The sequence below is a fragment of the Lepeophtheirus salmonis genome, chromosome 9 (assembly GCF_016086655.4).
Source record: "Lepeophtheirus salmonis chromosome 9, UVic_Lsal_1.4, whole genome shotgun sequence".
NCBI classification, from domain to species: domain Eukaryota; kingdom Metazoa; phylum Arthropoda; class Copepoda; order Siphonostomatoida; family Caligidae; genus Lepeophtheirus; species Lepeophtheirus salmonis.
This window is the reverse complement of record NC_052139.2, coordinates 27,162,234-27,179,486: the sequence shown is the minus strand read 5'-3', so window position 1 is coordinate 27,179,486 and position 17,253 is coordinate 27,162,234. Positions and strand designations below refer to the sequence as shown.

At 34.4% G+C, this 17,253-nt stretch overlaps 21 non-coding genes across 21 annotated transcripts; 11 read left to right on the top strand and 10 right to left on the bottom strand.

Moving 5' to 3' along the window:
* The first annotated feature begins 649 nt into the window (after nucleotides 1-649).
* Nucleotides 650-816, top strand: LOC121124979 (U1 spliceosomal RNA). Its single transcript, XR_005866511.1, has one exon. It is a non-coding gene; the product is annotated as a U1 spliceosomal RNA (small nuclear RNA).
* Nucleotides 817-1,350: 534 nt separating this feature from the next.
* On the bottom strand, nucleotides 1,351-1,471 carry LOC121124920 (U5 spliceosomal RNA). The gene has a single exon (XR_005866456.1). It is a non-coding gene; the product is annotated as a U5 spliceosomal RNA (small nuclear RNA).
* Nucleotides 1,472-2,271: 800 nt separating this feature from the next.
* LOC121124997 (U1 spliceosomal RNA) lies at nucleotides 2,272-2,438 on the top strand. Its single transcript, XR_005866527.1, has one exon. It is a non-coding gene; the product is annotated as a U1 spliceosomal RNA (small nuclear RNA).
* Nucleotides 2,439-2,960: 522 nt separating this feature from the next.
* On the bottom strand, nucleotides 2,961-3,081 carry LOC121124992 (U5 spliceosomal RNA). Its single transcript, XR_005866523.1, has one exon. It is a non-coding gene; the product is annotated as a U5 spliceosomal RNA (small nuclear RNA).
* Nucleotides 3,082-3,880: 799 nt separating this feature from the next.
* On the top strand, nucleotides 3,881-4,047 carry LOC121124985 (U1 spliceosomal RNA). Its single transcript, XR_005866516.1, has one exon. It is a non-coding gene; the product is annotated as a U1 spliceosomal RNA (small nuclear RNA).
* Nucleotides 4,048-4,569: 522 nt separating this feature from the next.
* On the bottom strand, nucleotides 4,570-4,690 carry LOC121124991 (U5 spliceosomal RNA). The gene has a single exon (XR_005866522.1). It is a non-coding gene; the product is annotated as a U5 spliceosomal RNA (small nuclear RNA).
* An 801-nt stretch (nucleotides 4,691-5,491) lies between these two features.
* On the top strand, nucleotides 5,492-5,658 carry LOC121124972 (U1 spliceosomal RNA). The gene has a single exon (XR_005866505.1). It is a non-coding gene; the product is annotated as a U1 spliceosomal RNA (small nuclear RNA).
* Nucleotides 5,659-6,185: 527 nt separating this feature from the next.
* On the bottom strand, nucleotides 6,186-6,306 carry LOC121124929 (U5 spliceosomal RNA). The gene has a single exon (XR_005866464.1). It is a non-coding gene; the product is annotated as a U5 spliceosomal RNA (small nuclear RNA).
* An 801-nt stretch (nucleotides 6,307-7,107) lies between these two features.
* On the top strand, nucleotides 7,108-7,274 carry LOC121124960 (U1 spliceosomal RNA). The gene has a single exon (XR_005866494.1). It is a non-coding gene; the product is annotated as a U1 spliceosomal RNA (small nuclear RNA).
* Nucleotides 7,275-7,811: 537 nt separating this feature from the next.
* Nucleotides 7,812-7,932, bottom strand: LOC121124919 (U5 spliceosomal RNA). Its single transcript, XR_005866455.1, has one exon. It is a non-coding gene; the product is annotated as a U5 spliceosomal RNA (small nuclear RNA).
* Nucleotides 7,933-8,732: 800 nt separating this feature from the next.
* Nucleotides 8,733-8,899, top strand: LOC121124977 (U1 spliceosomal RNA). The gene has a single exon (XR_005866510.1). It is a non-coding gene; the product is annotated as a U1 spliceosomal RNA (small nuclear RNA).
* A 534-nt stretch (nucleotides 8,900-9,433) lies between these two features.
* On the bottom strand, nucleotides 9,434-9,553 carry LOC121124934 (U5 spliceosomal RNA). The gene has a single exon (XR_005866469.1). It is a non-coding gene; the product is annotated as a U5 spliceosomal RNA (small nuclear RNA).
* Nucleotides 9,554-10,353: 800 nt separating this feature from the next.
* On the top strand, nucleotides 10,354-10,520 carry LOC121124976 (U1 spliceosomal RNA). Its single transcript, XR_005866509.1, has one exon. It is a non-coding gene; the product is annotated as a U1 spliceosomal RNA (small nuclear RNA).
* A 535-nt stretch (nucleotides 10,521-11,055) lies between these two features.
* On the bottom strand, nucleotides 11,056-11,176 carry LOC121124918 (U5 spliceosomal RNA). Its single transcript, XR_005866454.1, has one exon. It is a non-coding gene; the product is annotated as a U5 spliceosomal RNA (small nuclear RNA).
* An 800-nt stretch (nucleotides 11,177-11,976) lies between these two features.
* Nucleotides 11,977-12,143, top strand: LOC121124975 (U1 spliceosomal RNA). Its single transcript, XR_005866508.1, has one exon. It is a non-coding gene; the product is annotated as a U1 spliceosomal RNA (small nuclear RNA).
* Nucleotides 12,144-12,679: 536 nt separating this feature from the next.
* On the bottom strand, nucleotides 12,680-12,800 carry LOC121124917 (U5 spliceosomal RNA). The gene has a single exon (XR_005866453.1). It is a non-coding gene; the product is annotated as a U5 spliceosomal RNA (small nuclear RNA).
* A 798-nt stretch (nucleotides 12,801-13,598) lies between these two features.
* LOC121124987 (U1 spliceosomal RNA) lies at nucleotides 13,599-13,766 on the top strand. The gene has a single exon (XR_005866518.1). It is a non-coding gene; the product is annotated as a U1 spliceosomal RNA (small nuclear RNA).
* Nucleotides 13,767-14,303: 537 nt separating this feature from the next.
* LOC121124916 (U5 spliceosomal RNA) lies at nucleotides 14,304-14,424 on the bottom strand. The gene has a single exon (XR_005866452.1). It is a non-coding gene; the product is annotated as a U5 spliceosomal RNA (small nuclear RNA).
* A 797-nt stretch (nucleotides 14,425-15,221) lies between these two features.
* On the top strand, nucleotides 15,222-15,388 carry LOC121124974 (U1 spliceosomal RNA). The gene has a single exon (XR_005866507.1). It is a non-coding gene; the product is annotated as a U1 spliceosomal RNA (small nuclear RNA).
* A 535-nt stretch (nucleotides 15,389-15,923) lies between these two features.
* LOC121124915 (U5 spliceosomal RNA) lies at nucleotides 15,924-16,044 on the bottom strand. The gene has a single exon (XR_005866451.1). It is a non-coding gene; the product is annotated as a U5 spliceosomal RNA (small nuclear RNA).
* A 798-nt stretch (nucleotides 16,045-16,842) lies between these two features.
* On the top strand, nucleotides 16,843-17,009 carry LOC121124973 (U1 spliceosomal RNA). The gene has a single exon (XR_005866506.1). It is a non-coding gene; the product is annotated as a U1 spliceosomal RNA (small nuclear RNA).
* The last annotated feature ends 244 nt before the right edge of the window (nucleotides 17,010-17,253 follow it).

Genomic DNA, 17,253 nt, shown 5'->3' with positions numbered 1-17,253 from the left:
ACTCTAAATAGAGATCCCAAAAATAACAGTTCACCTCTAGTAATTCCGTCTAACCCACCTCTACTCATCCCCATTCTAAGCAATGTTACAACTTAACCGCCCTCTATTGATAGAAAACCAAAAGAAAAAAGAAGGAAAACCAAACTTAGGCATTTATCACCAACCTCAAGATCAATTGGATCTACAACATATGTACTCATCCATATTCGTACCTAAATTTACCTATAGATAGGTAATTAACGTTATGAAGATGGTTAATTAATATTGGACATGTATCATCCCAATAAAGAATGAATTAAAGCAAAAGCAGTTGGAGGACCAAGGAATGGAAAATAACCATACAAGAACACTCTCTTGGCGACATGGTGTATCTCCATAAATTATTCTTCCAAATTTGTCGCTAGAGGGAGGGACAAGAGAACTTGAGTCTACTACGGATGAAAAAGGAGTATGAGTCTTGGAAAAAGTTTTATAATTTCCCTAAAAAAAATCCCTAGAATCAAGCTTGGAAATGGTCTTAACTACTGACATAGAAAATTCAGGATCCATGTACTCCAAATTCGCTTAACTCTCCCATTCTCTGCAAGATTTCTACCAAAAGAATTCCTTGTGTGTGAGTTCAAATTGAGGAGACTCCGAGTGAAGAGGCATACTTACCTGGCTAGGAGGTTAACTGTGATCAAGAAGGCAGTTCCTCAGGGGTGAGGGCCTTCCATTGCACTATTCGGTGGGCTTGACCTCCTCCATTATCCCAAATGTGGATAACTGGATAGCATTATTTCTGATAGTGGGGATCTGCGTGCGCGCTAATCCCCTCAAAAATAACTAATGAAACTCAAATAGCAAATGCTTACATCCTATCAACTAATCTTTTAACCCTTTCTACCTAAAGCTCTCTTCATAAAGTCTATTCAAAGAAACAGACAGTGAAATCTCATCCCTTAGTGAATCATTTTTATGTTTTTTCATAAGCAATATATGATATGTATAATACATTTTGTAGATAAGTTTCTATTGTACTCTAATAGGTAGGATACCCATTTCATCATCATCCCAATTATCTTACATATTTATAGAAATGTCACAGGATAACTTTAGACTTGGAGTCCAGCTTCCTATGAAATTTTTTGAATCAAACTGAAAATTCACTTGAGAAATGACCAAAAATGTTACAACCCTTTTTTCAATGAATTTCGGATAAGTGGGTAATTAATGAAGGAATAAATGATGGGTCAAATGTAAGTCAAGTAGAGTCAAATCGATAATAACAATTTAAAAAGTAACATATCCTTAATTTCTATCTCAAAAGTAATGTAGAGAGTATGAATAATAATTGCTGATAATTTAGTTACCAGTCAGAGAAGACCGGCTATAAGATAAATACTTAAAATCTCATTCAGTTGTTTCTTACACACGGAAATCTTTAGTAAAAGGCGAAAGATTTATTCGTGATGTGCAAAAAACATGAGGTATATTTTATTAAATAGACTCATCTCATATACTTATTCACATACATCTCATGAGGCTCTCTTGAAATTCCAAACTTTGTCTAAGGCATCCTCTCCAAACCAAAAAAAAAAGGAGAGGATATTTTATTTCTATTTGAAGTCCTTATAATATTGACTCTAAATAGAGATCCCAAAAATAACAGTTCACCTCTAGTAATTCCGTCTAACCCACCTCTACTCATCCCCATTCTAAGCAATGTTACAACTTAACCGCCCTCTATTGATAGAAAACCAAAAGAAAAAAGAAGGAAAACCAAACTTAGGCATTTATCACCAACCTCAAGATCAATTGGATCTACAACATATGTACTCATCCATATTCGTACCTAAATTTACCTATAGATAGGTAATTAACGTTATGAAGATGGTTAATTAATATTGGACATGTATCATCCCAATAAAGAATGAATTAAAGCAAAAGCAGTTGGAGGACCAAGGAATGGAAAATAACCATACAAGAACACTCTCTTGGCGACATGGTGTATCTCCATAAATTATTCTTCCAAATTTGTCGCTAGAGGGAGGGACAAGAGAACTTGAGTCTACTACGGATGAAAAAGGAGTGTGAGTCTTGGAAAAAGTTTTATAATTTCCCTAAAAAAAATCCCTAGAATCAAGCTTGGAAATGGTCTTAACTACTGACATAGAAAATTCAGGATCCATGTACTCCAAATTCGCTTAACTCTCCCATTCTCTGCAAGATTTCTACCAAAAGAATTCCTTGTGTGTGAGTTCAAATTGAGGAGACTCCGAGTGAAGAGGCATACTTACCTGGCTAGGAGGTTAACTGTGATCAAGAAGGCAGTTCCTCAGGGGTGAGGGCCTTCCATTGCACTATTCGGTGGGCTTGACCTCCTCCATTATCCCAAATGTGGATAACTGGATAGCATTATTTCTGGTAGTGGGGATCTGCGTGCGCGCTAATCCCCTCAAAAATAACTAATGAAACTCAAATAGCAAATGCTTACATCCTATCAACTAATCTTTTAACCCTTTCTACCTAAAGTCTATTCAAAGAAACAGACAGTGAAATCTCATCCCTTAGTGAATCATTTTTATGTTTTTTCATAAGCAATATATGATATGTATAATACATTTTGTAGATAAGTTTCTATTGTACTCTAATAGGTAGGATACCCATTTCATCATCATCCCAATTATCTTACATATTTATAGAAATGTCACAGGATAACTTTAGACTTGGAGTCCAGCTTCCTATGAAATTTTTTGAATCAAACTGAAAATTCACTTGAGAAATGACCAAAAATGTTACAACCCTTTTTTCAATGAATTTCGGATAAGTGGGTAATTAATGAAGGAATAAATGATGGGTCAAATGTAAGTCAAGTAGAGTCAAATCGATAATAACAATTTAAAAAAAGTAACATATCCTTAATTTCTATCTCAAAAGTAATGTAGAGAGTATGAATAATAATTGCTGATAATTTAGTTACCAGTCAGAGAAGACTGGCTATAAGATAAATACTTAAAATCTCATTCAGTTGTTTCTTACACACGGAAATCTTTAGTAAAAGGCGAAAGATTTATTCGTGATGTGCAAAAAACATGAGGTATATTTTATTAAATAGACTCATCTCATATACTTATTCACATACATCTCATGAGGCTCTCTTGAAATTCCAAACTTTGTCTAAGGCATCCTCTCCAAACCAAAAAAAAAAGGAGAGGATATTTTATTTCTATTTGAAGTCCTTATAATATTGACTCTAAATAGAGATCCCAAAAATAACAGTTCACCTCTAGTAATTCCGTCTAACCCACCTCTACTCATCCCCATTCTAAGCAATGTTACAACTTAACCGCCCTCTATTGATAGAAAACCAAAAAAAAAAAGAAGGAAAACCAAACTTAGGTATTTATCACCAACCTCAAGATCAATTGGATCTACAACATATGTACTCATCCATATTCGTACCTAAATTTACCTATAGATAGGTAATTAACGTTATGAAGATGGTTAATTAATATTGGACATGTATCATCCCAATAAAGAATGAATTAAAGCAAAAGCAGTTGGAGGACCAAGGAATGGAAAATAACCATACAAGAACACTCTCTTGGCGACATGGTGTATCTCCATAAATTATTCTTCCAAATTTGTCGCTAGAGGGAGGGACAAGAGAACTTGAGTCTACTACGGATGAAAAAGGAGTGTGAGTCTTGGAAAAAGTTTTATAATTTCCCTAAAAAAATCCCTAGAATCAAGCTTGGAAATGGTCTTAACTACTGACATAGAAAATTCAGGATCCATGTACTCCAAATTCGCTTAACTCTCCCATTCTCTGCAAGATTTCTACCAAAAGAATTCCTTGTGTGTGAGTTCAAATTGAGGAGACTCCGAGTGAAGAGGCATACTTACCTGGCTAGGAGGTTAACTGTGATCAAGAAGGCAGTTCCTCAGGGGTGAGGGCCTTCCATTGCACTATTCGGTGGGCTTGACCTCCTCCATTATCCCAAATGTGGATAACTGGATAGCATTATTTCTGGTAGTGGGGATCTGCGTGCGCGCTAATCCCCTCAAAAATAACTAATGAAACTCAAATAGCAAATGCTTACATCCTATCAACTAATCTTTTAACCCTTTCTACCTAAAGTCTATTCAAAGAAACAGACAGTGAAATCTCATCCCTTAGTGAATCATTTTTATGTTTTTTCATAAGCAATATATGATATGTATAATACATTTTGTAGATAAGTTTCTATTGTACTCTAATAGGTAGGATACCCATTTCATCATCATCCCAATTATCTTACATATTTATAGAAATGTCACAGGATAACTTTAGACTTGGAGTCCAGCTTCCTATGAAATTTTTTGAATCAAACTGAAAATTCACTTGAGAAATGACCAAAAATGTTACAACCCTTTTTTCAATGAATTTCGGATAAGTGGGTAATTAATGAAGGAATAAATGATGGGTCAAATGTAAGTCAAGTAGAGTCAAATCGATAATAACAATTTAAAAAAAGTAACATATCCTTAATTTCTATCTCAAAAGTAATGTAGAGAGTATGAATAATAATTGCTGATAATTTAGTTACCAGTCAGAGAAGACTGGCTATAAGATAAATACTTAAAATCTCATTCAGTTGTTTCTTACACACGGAAATCTTTAGTAAAAGGCGAAAGATTTATTCGTGATGTGCAAAAAACATGAGGTATATTTTATTAAATAGACTCATCTCATATACTTATTCACATACATCTCATGAGGCTCTCTTGAAATTCCAAACTTTGTCTAAGGCATCCTCTCTCCAAACCAAAAAAAAAAGGAGAGGATATTTTATTTCTATTTGAAGTCCTTATAATATTGACTCTAAATAGAGATCCCAAAAATAACAGTTCACCTCTAGTAATTCCGTCTAACCCACCTCTACTCATCCCCATTCTAAGCAATGTTACAACTTAACCGCCCTCTATTGATAGAAAACCAAAAGAAAAAAGAAGGAAAACCAAACTTAGGTATTTATCACCAACCTCAAGATCAATTGGATCTACAACATATGTACTCATCCATATTCGTACCTAAATTTACCTATAGATAGGTAATTAACGTTATGAAGATGGTTAATTAATATTGGACATGTATCATCCCAATAAAGAATGAATTAAAGCAAAAGCAGTTGGAGGACCAAGGAATGGAAAATAACCATACAAGAACACTCTCTTGGCGACATGGTGTATCTCCATAAATTATTCTTCCAAATTTGTCGCTAGAGGGAGGGACAAGAGAACTTGAGTCTACTACGGATGAAAAGGAGTGTGAGTCTTGGAAAAAGTTTTATAATTTCCCTAAAAAAAATCCCTAGAATCAAGCTTGGAAATGGTCTTAACTACTGACATAGAAAATTCAGGATCCATGTACTCCAAATTCGCTTAACTCTCCCATTCTCTGCAAGATTTCTACCAAAAGAATTCCTTGTGTGTGAGTTCAAATTGAGGAGACTCCGAGTGAAGAGGCATACTTACCTGGCTAGGAGGTTAACTGTGATCAAGAAGGCAGTTCCTCAGGGGTGAGGGCCTTCCATTGCACTATTCGGTGGGCTTGACCTCCTCCATTATCCCAAATGTGGATAACTGGATAGCATTATTTCTGGTAGTGGGGATCTGCGTGCGCGCTAATCCCCTCAAAAATAACTAATGAAACTCAAATAGCAAATGCTTACATCCTATCAACTAATCTTTTAACCCTTTTCTAAACTTCTAAAGTCTATTCAAAGAAACAGACAGTGAAATCTCATCCCTTAGTGAATCATTTTTATGTTTTTTCATAAGCAATATATGATATGTATAATACATTTTGTAGATAAGTTTCTATTGTACTCTAATAGGTAGGATACCCATTTCATCATCATCCCAATTATCTTACATATTTATAGAAATGTCACAGGATAACTTTAGACTTGGAGTCCAGCTTCCTATGAAATTTTTTGAATCAAACTGAAAATTCACTTGAGAAATGACCAAAAATGTTACAACCCTTTTTTCAATGAATTTCGGATAAGTGGGTAATTAATGAAGGAATAAATGATGGGTCAAATGTAAGTCAAGTAGAGTCAAATCGATAATAACAATTTAAAAAAAGTAACATATCCTTAATTTCTATCTCAAAAGTAATGTAGAGAGTATGAATAATAATTGCTGATAATTTAGTTACCAGTCAGAGAAGACTGGCTATAAGATAAATACTTAAAATCTCATTCAGTTGTTTCTTACACACGGAAATCTTTAGTAAAAGGCGAAAGATTTATTCGTGATGTGCAAAAATCATGAGGTATATTTTATTAAATAGACTCATCTCATATACTTATTCACATACATCTCATGAGGCTCTCTTGAAATTCCAAACTTTGTCTAAGGCATCCTCTCCAAACCAAAAAAAAAGGAGAGGATATTTTATTTCTATTTGAAGTCCTTATAATATTGACTCTAAATAGAGATCCAAAAAATAACAGTTCACCTCTAGTAATTCCGTCTAACCCACCTCTACTCATCCCCATTCTAAGCAATGTTACAACTTAACCGCCCTCTATTGATAGAAAACCAAAAGAAAAAAAAGAAGGAAAACCAAACTTAGGCATTTATCACCAACCTCAAGATCAATTGGATCTACAACATATGTACTCATCCATATTCGTACCTAAATTTACCTATAGATAGGTAATTAACGTTATGAAGATGGTTAATTAATATTGGACATGTATCATCCCAATAAAGAATGAATTAAAGCAAAAGCAGTTGGAGGACCAAGGAATGGAAAATAACCATACAAGAACACTCTCTTGGCGACATGGTGTATCTCCATAAATTATTCTTCCAAATTTGTCGCTAGAGGGAGGGACAAGAGAACTTGAGTCTACTACGGATGAAAAAGGAGTATGAGTCTTGGAAAAAGTTTTATAATTTCCCTAAAAAAAATCCCTAGAATCAAGCTTGGAAATGGTCTTAACTACTGACATAGAAAATTCAGGATCCATGTACTCCAAATTCGCTTAACTCTCCCATTCTCTGCAAGATTTCTACCAAAAGAATTCCTTGTGTGTGAGTTCAAATTGAGGAGACTCCGAGTGAAGAGGCATACTTACCTGGCTAGGAGGTTAACTGTGATCAAGAAGGCAGTTCCTCAGGGGTGAGGGCCTTCCATTGCACTATTCGGTGGGCTTGACCTCCTCCATTATCCCAAATGTGGATAACTGGATAGCATTATTTCTGGTAGTGGGGATCTGCGTGCGCGCTAATCCCCTCAAAAATAACTAATGAAACTCAAATAGCAAATGCTTACATCCTATCAACTAATCTTTTAACCCTTTCTACCTAAAGCTCTTTCTTCATAAAGTCTATTCAAAGAAACAGACAGTGAAATCTCATCCCTTAGTGAATCATTTTTATGTTTTTTCATAAGCAATATATGATATGTATAATACATTTTGTAGATAAGTTTCTATTGTACTCTAATAGGTAGGATACCCATTTCATCATCATCCCAATTATCTTACATATTTATAGAAATGTCACAGGATAACTTTAGACTTGGAGTCCAGCTTCCTATGAAATTTTTTGAATCAAACTGAAAATTCACTTGAGAAATGACCAAAAATGTTACAACCCTTTTTCAATGAATTTCGGATAAGTGGGTAATTAATGAAGGAATAAATGATGGGTCAAATGTAAGTCAAGTAGAGTCAAATCGATAATAACAATTTAAAAAAAGTAACATATCCTTAATTTCTATCTCAAAAGTAATGTAGAGAGTATGAATAATAATTGCTGATAATTTAGTTACCAGTCAGAGAAGACCGGCTATAAGATAAATACTTAAAATCTCATTCAGTTGTTTCTTACACACGGAAATCTTTAGTAAAAGGCGAAAGATTTATTCGTGATGTGCAAAAAACATGAGGTATATTTTATTAAATAGACTCATCTCATATACTTATTCACATACATCTCATGAGGCTCTCTTGAAATTCCAAACTTTGTCTAAGGCATCCTCTCCAAACCAAAAAAAAAAGGAGAGGATATTTTATTTCTATTTGAAGTCCTTATAATATTGACTCTAAATAGAGATCCCAAAAATAACAGTTCACCTCTAGTAATTCCGTCTAACCCACCTCTACTCATCCCCATTCTAAGCAATGTTACAACTTAACCGCCCTCTATTGATAGAAAACCAAAAGAAAAAAGAAGGAAAACCAAACTTAGGCATTTATCACCAACCTCAAGATCAATTGGATCTACAACATATGTACTCATCCATATTCGTACCTAAATTTACCTATAGATAGGTAATTAACGTTATGAAGATGGTTAATTAATATTGGACATGTATCATCCCAATAAAGAATGAATTAAAGCAAAAGCAGTTGGAGGACCAAGGAATGGAAAATAACCATACAAGAACACTCTCTTGGCGACATGGTGTATCTCCATAAATTATTCTTCCAAATTTGTCGCTAGAGGGAGGGACAAGAGAACTTGAGTCTACTACGGATGAAAAAGGAGTATGAGTCTTGGAAAAAGTTTTATAATTTCCCTAAAAAAAATCCCTAGAATCAAGCTTGGAAATGGTCTTAACTACTGACATAGAAAATTCAGGATCCATGTACTCCAAATTCGCTTAACTCTCCCATTCTCTGCAAGATTTCTACCAAAAGAATTCCTTGTGTGTGAGTTCAAATTGAGGAGACTCCGAGTGAAGAGGCATACTTACCTGGCTAGGAGGTTAACTGTGATCAAGAAGGCAGTTCCTCAGGGGTGAGGGCCTTCCATTGCACTATTCGGTGGGCTTGACCTCCTCCATTATCCCAAATGTGGATAACTGGATAGCATTATTTCTGATAGTGGGGATCTGCGTGCGCGCTAATCCCCTCAAAAATAACTAATGAAACTCAAATAGCAAATGCTTACATCCTATCAACTAATCTTTTAACCCTTTCTACCTAAAGCTCTCTTCATAAAGTCTATTCAAAGAAACAGACAGTGAAATCTCATCCCTTAGTGAATCATTTTTATGTTTTTTCATAAGCAATATATGATATGTATAATACATTTTGTAGATAAGTTTCTATTGTACTCTAATAGGTAGGATACCCATTTCATCATCATCCCAATTATCTTACATATTTATAGAAATGTCACAGGATAACTTTAGACTTGGAGTCCAGCTTCCTATGAAATTTTTTGAATCAAACTGAAAATTCACTTGAGAAATGACCAAAAATGTTACAACCCTTTTTTCAATGAATTTCGGATAAGTGGGTAATTAATGAAGGAATAAATGATGGGTCAAATGTAAGTCAAGTAGTCAAATCGATAATAACAATTTAAAAAAAGTAACATATCCTTAATTTCTATCTCAAAAGTAATGTAGAGAGTATGAATAATAATTGCTGATAATTTAGTTACCAGTCAGAGAAGACCGGCTATAAGATAAATACTTAAAATCTCATTCAGTTGTTTCTTACACACGGAAATCTTTAGTAAAAGGCGAAAGATTTATTCGTGATGTGCAAAAACATGAGGTATATTTTATTAAATAGACTCATCTCATATACTTATTCACATACATCTCATGAGGCTCTCTTGAAATTCCAAACTTTGTCTAAGGCATCCTCTCCAAACCAAAAAAAAAGGAGAGGATATTTTATTTCTATTTGAAGTCCTTATAATATTGACTCTAAATAGAGATCCAAAAATAACAGTTCACCTCTAGTAATTCCGTCTAACCCACCTCTACTCATCCCCATTCTAAGCAATGTTACAACTTAACCGCCCTCTATTGATAGAAAACCAAAAGAAAAAAAGAAGGAAAACCAAACTTAGGCATTTATCACCAACCTCAAGATCAATTGGATCTACAACATATGTACTCATCCATATTCGTACCTAAATTTACCTATAGATAGGTAATTAACGTTATGAAGATGGTTAATTAATATTGGACATGTATCATCCCAATAAAGAATGAATTAAAGCAAAAGCAGTTGGAGGACCAAGGAATGGAAAATAACCATACAAGAACACTCTCTTGGCGACATGGTGTATCTCCATAAATTATTCTACCAAATTTGTCGCTAGAGGGAGGGACAAGAGAACTTGAGTCTACTACGGATGAAAAAGGAGTATGAGTCTTGGAAAAAGTTTTATAATTTCCCTAAAAAAAAATCCCTAGAATCAAGCTTGGAAATGGTCTTAACTACTGACATAGAAAATTCAGGATCCATGTACTCCAAATTCGCTTAACTCTCCCATTCTCTGCAAGATTTCTACCAAAAGAATTCCTTGTGTGTGAGTTCAAATTGAGGAGACTCCGAGTGAAGAGGCATACTTACCTGGCTAGGAGGTTAACTGTGATCAAGAAGGCAGTTCCTCAGGGGTGAGGGCCTTCCATTGCACTATTCGGTGGGCTTGACCTCCTCCATTATCCCAAATGTGGATAACTGGATAGCATTATTTCTGATAGTGGGGATCTGCGTGCGCGCTAATCCCCTCAAAAATAACTAATGAAACTCAAATAGCAAATGCTTACATCCTATCAACTAATCTTTTAACCCTTTCTACCTAAAGCTCTCTTCATAAAGTCTATTCAAAGAAACAGACAGTGAAATCTCATCCCTTAGTGAATCATTTTTATGTTTTTTCATAAGCAATATATGATATGTATAATACATTTTGTAGATAAGTTTCTATTGTACTCTAATAGGTAGGATACCCATTTCATCATCATCCCAATTATCTTACATATTTATAGAAATGTCACAGGATAACTTTAGACTTGGAGTCCAGCTTCCTATGAAATTTTTTGAATCAAACTGAAAATTCACTTGAGAAATGACCAAAAATGTTACAACCCTTTTTCAATGAATTTCGGATAAGTGGGTAATTAATGAAGGAATAAATGATGGGTCAAATGTAAGTCAAGTAGAGTCAAATCGATAATAACAATTTAAAAAAAGTAACATATCCTTAATTTCTATCTCAAAAGTAATGTAGAGAGTATGAATAATAATTGCTGATAATTTAGTTACCAGTCAGAGAAGACCGGCTATAAGATAAATACTTAAAATCTCATTCAGTTGTTTCTTACACACGGAAATCTTTAGTAAAAGGCGAAAGATTTATTCGTGATGTGCAAAAAACATGAGGTATATTTTATTAAATAGACTCATCTCATATACTTATTCACATACATCTCATGAGGCTCTCTTGAAATTCCAAACTTTGTCTAAGGCATCCTCTCCAAACCAAAAAAAAGGAGAGGATATTTTATTTCTATTTGAAGTCCTTATAATATTGACTCTAAATAGAGATCCCAAAAATAACAGTTCACCTCTAGTAATTCCGTCTAACCCACCTCTACTCATCCCCATTCTAAGCAATGTTACAACTTAACCGCCCTCTATTGATAGAAAACCAAAAGAAAAAAAGAAGGAAAACCAAACTTAGGCATTTATCACCAACCTCAAGATCAATTGGATCTACAACATATGTACTCATCCATATTCGTACCTAAATTTACCTATAGATAGGTAATTAACGTTATGAAGATGGTTAATTAATATTGGACATGTATCATCCCAATAAAGAATGAATTAAAGCAAAAGCAGTTGGAGGACCAAGGAATGGAAAATAACCATACAAGAACACTCTCTTGGCGACATGGTGTATCTCCATAAATTATTCTACCAAATTTGTCGCTAGAGGGAGGGACAAGAGAACTTGAGTCTACTACGGATGAAAAAGGAGTATGAGTCTTGGAAAAAGTTTTATAATTTCCCTAAAAAAAAATCCCTAGAATCAAGCTTGGAAATGGTCTTAACTACTGACATAGAAAATTCAGGATCCATGTACTCCAAATTCGCTTAACTCTCCCATTCTCTGCAAGATTTCTACCAAAAGAATTCCTTGTGTGTGAGTTCAAATTGAGGAGACTCCGAGTGAAGAGGCATACTTACCTGGCTAGGAGGTTAACTGTGATCAAGAAGGCAGTTCCTCAGGGGTGAGGGCCTTCCATTGCACTATTCGGTGGGCTTGACCTCCTCCATTATCCCAAATGTGGATAACTGGATAGCATTATTTCTGATAGTGGGGATCTGCGTGCGCGCTAATCCCCTCAAAAATAACTAATGAAACTCAAATAGCAAATGCTTACATCCTATCAACTAATCTTTTAACCCTTTCTACCTAAAGCTCTCTTCATAAAGTCTATTCAAAGAAACAGACAGTGAAATCTCATCCCTTAGTGAATCATTTTTATGTTTTTTCATAAGCAATATATGATATGTATAATACATTTTGTAGATAAGTTTCTATTGTACTCTAATAGGTAGGATACCCATTTCATCATCATCCCAATTATCTTACATATTTATAGAAATGTCACAGGATAACTTTAGACTTGGAGTCCAGCTTCCTATGAAATTTTTTGAATCAAACTGAAAATTCACTTGAGAAATGACCAAAAATGTTACAACCCTTTTTTCAATGAATTTCGGATAAGTGGGTAATTAATGAAGGAATAAATGATGGGTCAAATGTAAGTCAAGTAGAGTCAAATCGATAATAACAATTTAAAAAAAGTAACATATCCTTAATTTCTATCTCAAAAGTAATGTAGAGAGTATGAATAATAATTGCTGATAATTTAGTTACCAGTCAGAGAAGACCGGCTATAAGATAAATACTTAAAATCTCATTCAGTTGTTTCTTACACACGGAAATCTTTAGTAAAAGGCGAAAGATTTATTCGTGATGTGCAAAAAACATGAGGTATATTTTATTAAATAGACTCATCTCATATACTTATTCACATACATCTCATGAGGCTCTCTTGAAATTCCAAACTTTGTCTAAGGCATCCTCTCCAAACCAAAAAAAAAAGGAGAGGATATTTTATTTCTATTTGAAGTCCTTATAATATTGACTCTAAATAGAGATCCCAAAAATAACAGTTCACCTCTAGTAATTCCGTCTAACCCACCTCTACTCATCCCCATTCTAAGCAATGTTACAACTTAACCGCCCTCTATTGATAGAAAACCAAAAGAAAAAAGAAGGAAAACCAAACTTAGGCATTTATCACCAACCTCAAGATCAATTATCTACAACATATGTACTCATCCATATTCGTACCTAAATTTACCTATAGATAGGTAATTAACGTTATGAAGATGGTTAATTAATATTGGACATGTATCATCCCAATAAAGAATGAATTAAAGCAAAAGCAGTTGGAGGACCAAGGAATGGAAAATAACCATACAAGAACACTCTCTTGGCGACATGGTGTATCTCCATAAATTATTCTTCCAAATTTGTCGCTAGAGGGAGGGACAAGAGAACTTGAGTCTACTACGGATGAAAAAGGAGTATGAGTCTTGGAAAAAGTTTTATAATTTCCCTAAAAAAAATCCCTAGAATCAAGCTTGGAAATGGTCTTAACTACTGACATAGAAAATTCAGGATCCATGTACTCCAAATTCGCTTAACTCTCCCATTCTCTGCAAGATTTCTACCAAAAGAATTCCTTGTGTGTGAGTTCAAATTGAGGAGACTCCGAGTGAAGAGGCATACTTACCTGGCTAGGAGGGTTAACTGTGATCAAGAAGGCAGTTCCTCAGGGGTGAGGGCCTTCCATTGCACTATTCGGTGGGCTTGACCTCCTCCATTATCCCAAATGTGGATAACTGGATAGCATTATTTCTGATAGTGGGGATCTGCGTGCGCGCTAATCCCCTCAAAAATAACTAATGAAACTCAAATAGCAAATGCTTACATCCTATCAACTAATCTTTTAACCCTTTCTACCTAAAGCTCTCTTCATAAAGTCTATTCAAAGAAACAGACAGTGAAATCTCATCCCTTAGTGAATCATTTTTATGTTTTTTCATAAGCAATATATGATATGTATAATACATTTTGTAGATAAGTTTCTATTGTACTCTAATAGGTAGGATACCCATTTCATCATCATCCCAATTATCTTACATATTTATAGAAATGTCACAGGATAACTTTAGACTTGGAGTCCAGCTTCCTATGAAATTTTTTGAATCAAACTGAAAATTCACTTGAGAAATGACCAAAAATGTTACAACCCTTTTTTCAATGAATTTCGGATAAGTGGGTAATTAATGAAGGAATAAATGATGGGTCAAATGTAAGTCAAGTAGAGTCAAATCGATAATAACAATTTAAAAAAAAGTAACATATCCTTAATTTCTATCTCAAAAGTAATGTAGAGAGTATGAATAATAATTGCTGATAATTTAGTTACCAGTCAGAGAAGACCGGCTATAAGATAAATACTTAAAATCTCATTCAGTTGTTTCTTACACACGGAAATCTTTAGTAAAAGGCGAAAGATTTATTCGTGATGTGCAAAAAACATGAGGTATATTTTATTAAATAGACTCATCTCATATACTTATTCACATACATCTCATGAGGCTCTCTTGAAATTCCAAACTTTGTCTAAGGCATCCTCTCCAAACCAAAAAAAAAGGAGAGGATATTTTATTTCTATTTGAAGTCCTTATAATATTGACTCTAAATAGAGATCCCAAAAATAACAGTTCACCTCTAGTAATTCCGTCTACCCCCTCTACTCATCCCCATTCTAAGCAATGTTACAACTTAACCGCCCTCTATTGATAGAAAACCAAAAGAAAAAAGAAGGAAAACCAAACTTAGGCATTTATCACCAACCTCAAGATCAATTGGATCTACAACATATGTACTCATCCATATTCGTACCTAAATTTACCTATAGATAGGTAATTAACGTTATGAAGATGGTTAATTAATATTGGACATGTATCATCCCAATAAAGAATGAATTAAAGCAAAAGCAGTTGGAGGACCAAGGAATGGAAAATAACCATACAAGAACACTCTCTTGGCGACATGGTGTATCTCCATAAATTATTCTTCCAAATTTGTCGCTAGAGGGAGGGACAAGAGAACTTGAGTCTACTACGGATGAAAAAGGAGTATGAGTCTTGGAAAAAGTTTTATAATTTCCCTAAAAAAAATCCCTAGAATCAAGCTTGGAAATGGTCTTAACTACTGACATAGAAAATTCAGGATCCATGTACTCCAAATTCGCTTAACTCTCCCATTCTCTGCAAGATTTCTACCAAAAGAATTCCTTGTGTGTGAGTTCAAATTGAGGAGACTCCGAGTGAAGAGGCATACTTACCTGGCTAGGAGGTTAACTGTGATCAAGAAGGCAGTTCCTCAGGGGTGAGGGCCTTCCATTGCACTATTCGGTGGGCTTGACCTCCTCCATTATCCCAAATGTGGATAACTGGATAGCATTATTTCTGATAGTGGGGATCTGCGTGCGCGCTAATCCCCTCAAAAATAACTAATGAAACTCAAATAGCAAATGCTTACATCCTATCAACTAATCTTTTAACCCTTTCTACCTAAAGCTCTCTTCATAAAGTCTATTCAAAGAAACAGACAGTGAAATCTCATCCCTTAGTGAATCATTTTTATGTTTTTTCATAAGCAATATATGATATGTATAATACATTTTGTAGATAAGTTTCTATTGTACTCTAATAGGTAGGATACCCATTTCATCATCATCCCAATTATCTTACATATTTATAGAAATGTCACAGGATAACTTTAGACTTGGAGTCCAGCTTCCTATGAAATTTTTTGAATCAAACTGAAAATTCACTTGAGAAATGACCAAAAATGTTACAACCCTTTTTCAATGAATTTCGGATAAGTGGGTAATTAATGAAGGAATAAATGATGGGTCAAATGTAAGTCAAGTAGAGTCAAATCGATAATAACAATTTAAAAAAAGTAACATATCCTTAATTTCTATCTCAAAAGTAATGTAGAGAGTATGAATAATAATTGCTGATAATTTAGTTACCAGTCAGAGAAGACCGGCTATAAGATAAATACTTAAAATCTCATTCAGTTGTTTCTTACACACGGAAATCTTTAGTAAAAGGCGAAAGATTTATTCGTGATGTGCAAAAAACATGAGGTATATTTTATTAAATAGACTCATCTCATATACTTATTCACATACATCTCATGAGGCTCTCTTGAAATTCCAAACTTTGTCTAAGGCATCCTCTCCAAACCAAAAAAAAAAGGAGAGGATATTTTATTTCTATTTGAAGTCCTTATAATATTGACTCTAAATAGAGATCCCAAAAATAACAGTTCACCTCTAGTAATTCCGTCTAACCCACCTCTACTCATCCCCATTCTAAGCAATGTTACAACTTAACCGCCCTCTATTGATAGAAAACCAAAAGAAAAAAGAAGGAAAACCAAACTTAGGCATTTATCACCAACCTCAAGATCAATTGGATCTACAACATATGTACTCATCCATATTCGTACCTAAATTTACCTATAGATAGGTAATTAACGTTATGAAGATGGTTAATTAATATTGGACATGTATCATCCCAATAAAGAATGAATTAAAGCAAAAGCAGTTGGAGGACCAAGGAATGGAAAATAACCATACAAGAACACTCTCTTGGCGACATGGTGTATCTCCATAAATTATTCTTCCAAATTTGTCGCTAGAGGGAGGGACAAGAGAACTTGAGTCTACTACGGATGAAAAAGGAGTATGAGTCTTGGAAAAAGTTTTATAATTTCCTAAAAAAATCCCTAGAATCAAGCTTGGAAATGGTCTTAACTACTGACATAGAAAATTCAGGATCCATGTACTCCAAATTCGCTTAACTCTCCCATTCTCTGCAAGATTTCTACCAAAAGAATTCCTTGTGTGTGAGTTCAAATTGAGGAGACTCCGAGTGAAGAGGCATACTTACCTGGCTAGGAGGTTAACTGTGATCAAGAAGGCAGTTCCTCAGGGGTGAGGGCCTTCCATTGCACTATTCGGTGGGCTTGACCTCCTCCATTATCCCAAATGTGGATAACTGGATAGCATTATTTCTGATAGTGGGGATCTGCGTGCGCGCTAATCCCCTCAAAAATAACTAATGAAACTCAAATAGCAAATGCTTACATCCTATCAACTAATCTTTTAACCCTTTCTACCTAAAGCTCTCTTCATAAAGTCTATTCAAAGAAACAGACAGTGAAATCTCATCCCTTAGTGAATCATTTTTATGTTTTTTCATAAGCAATATATGATATGTATAATACATTTTGTAGATAAGTTTCTATTGTACTCTAATAGGTAGGATACCCATTTCATCATCATCCCAATTA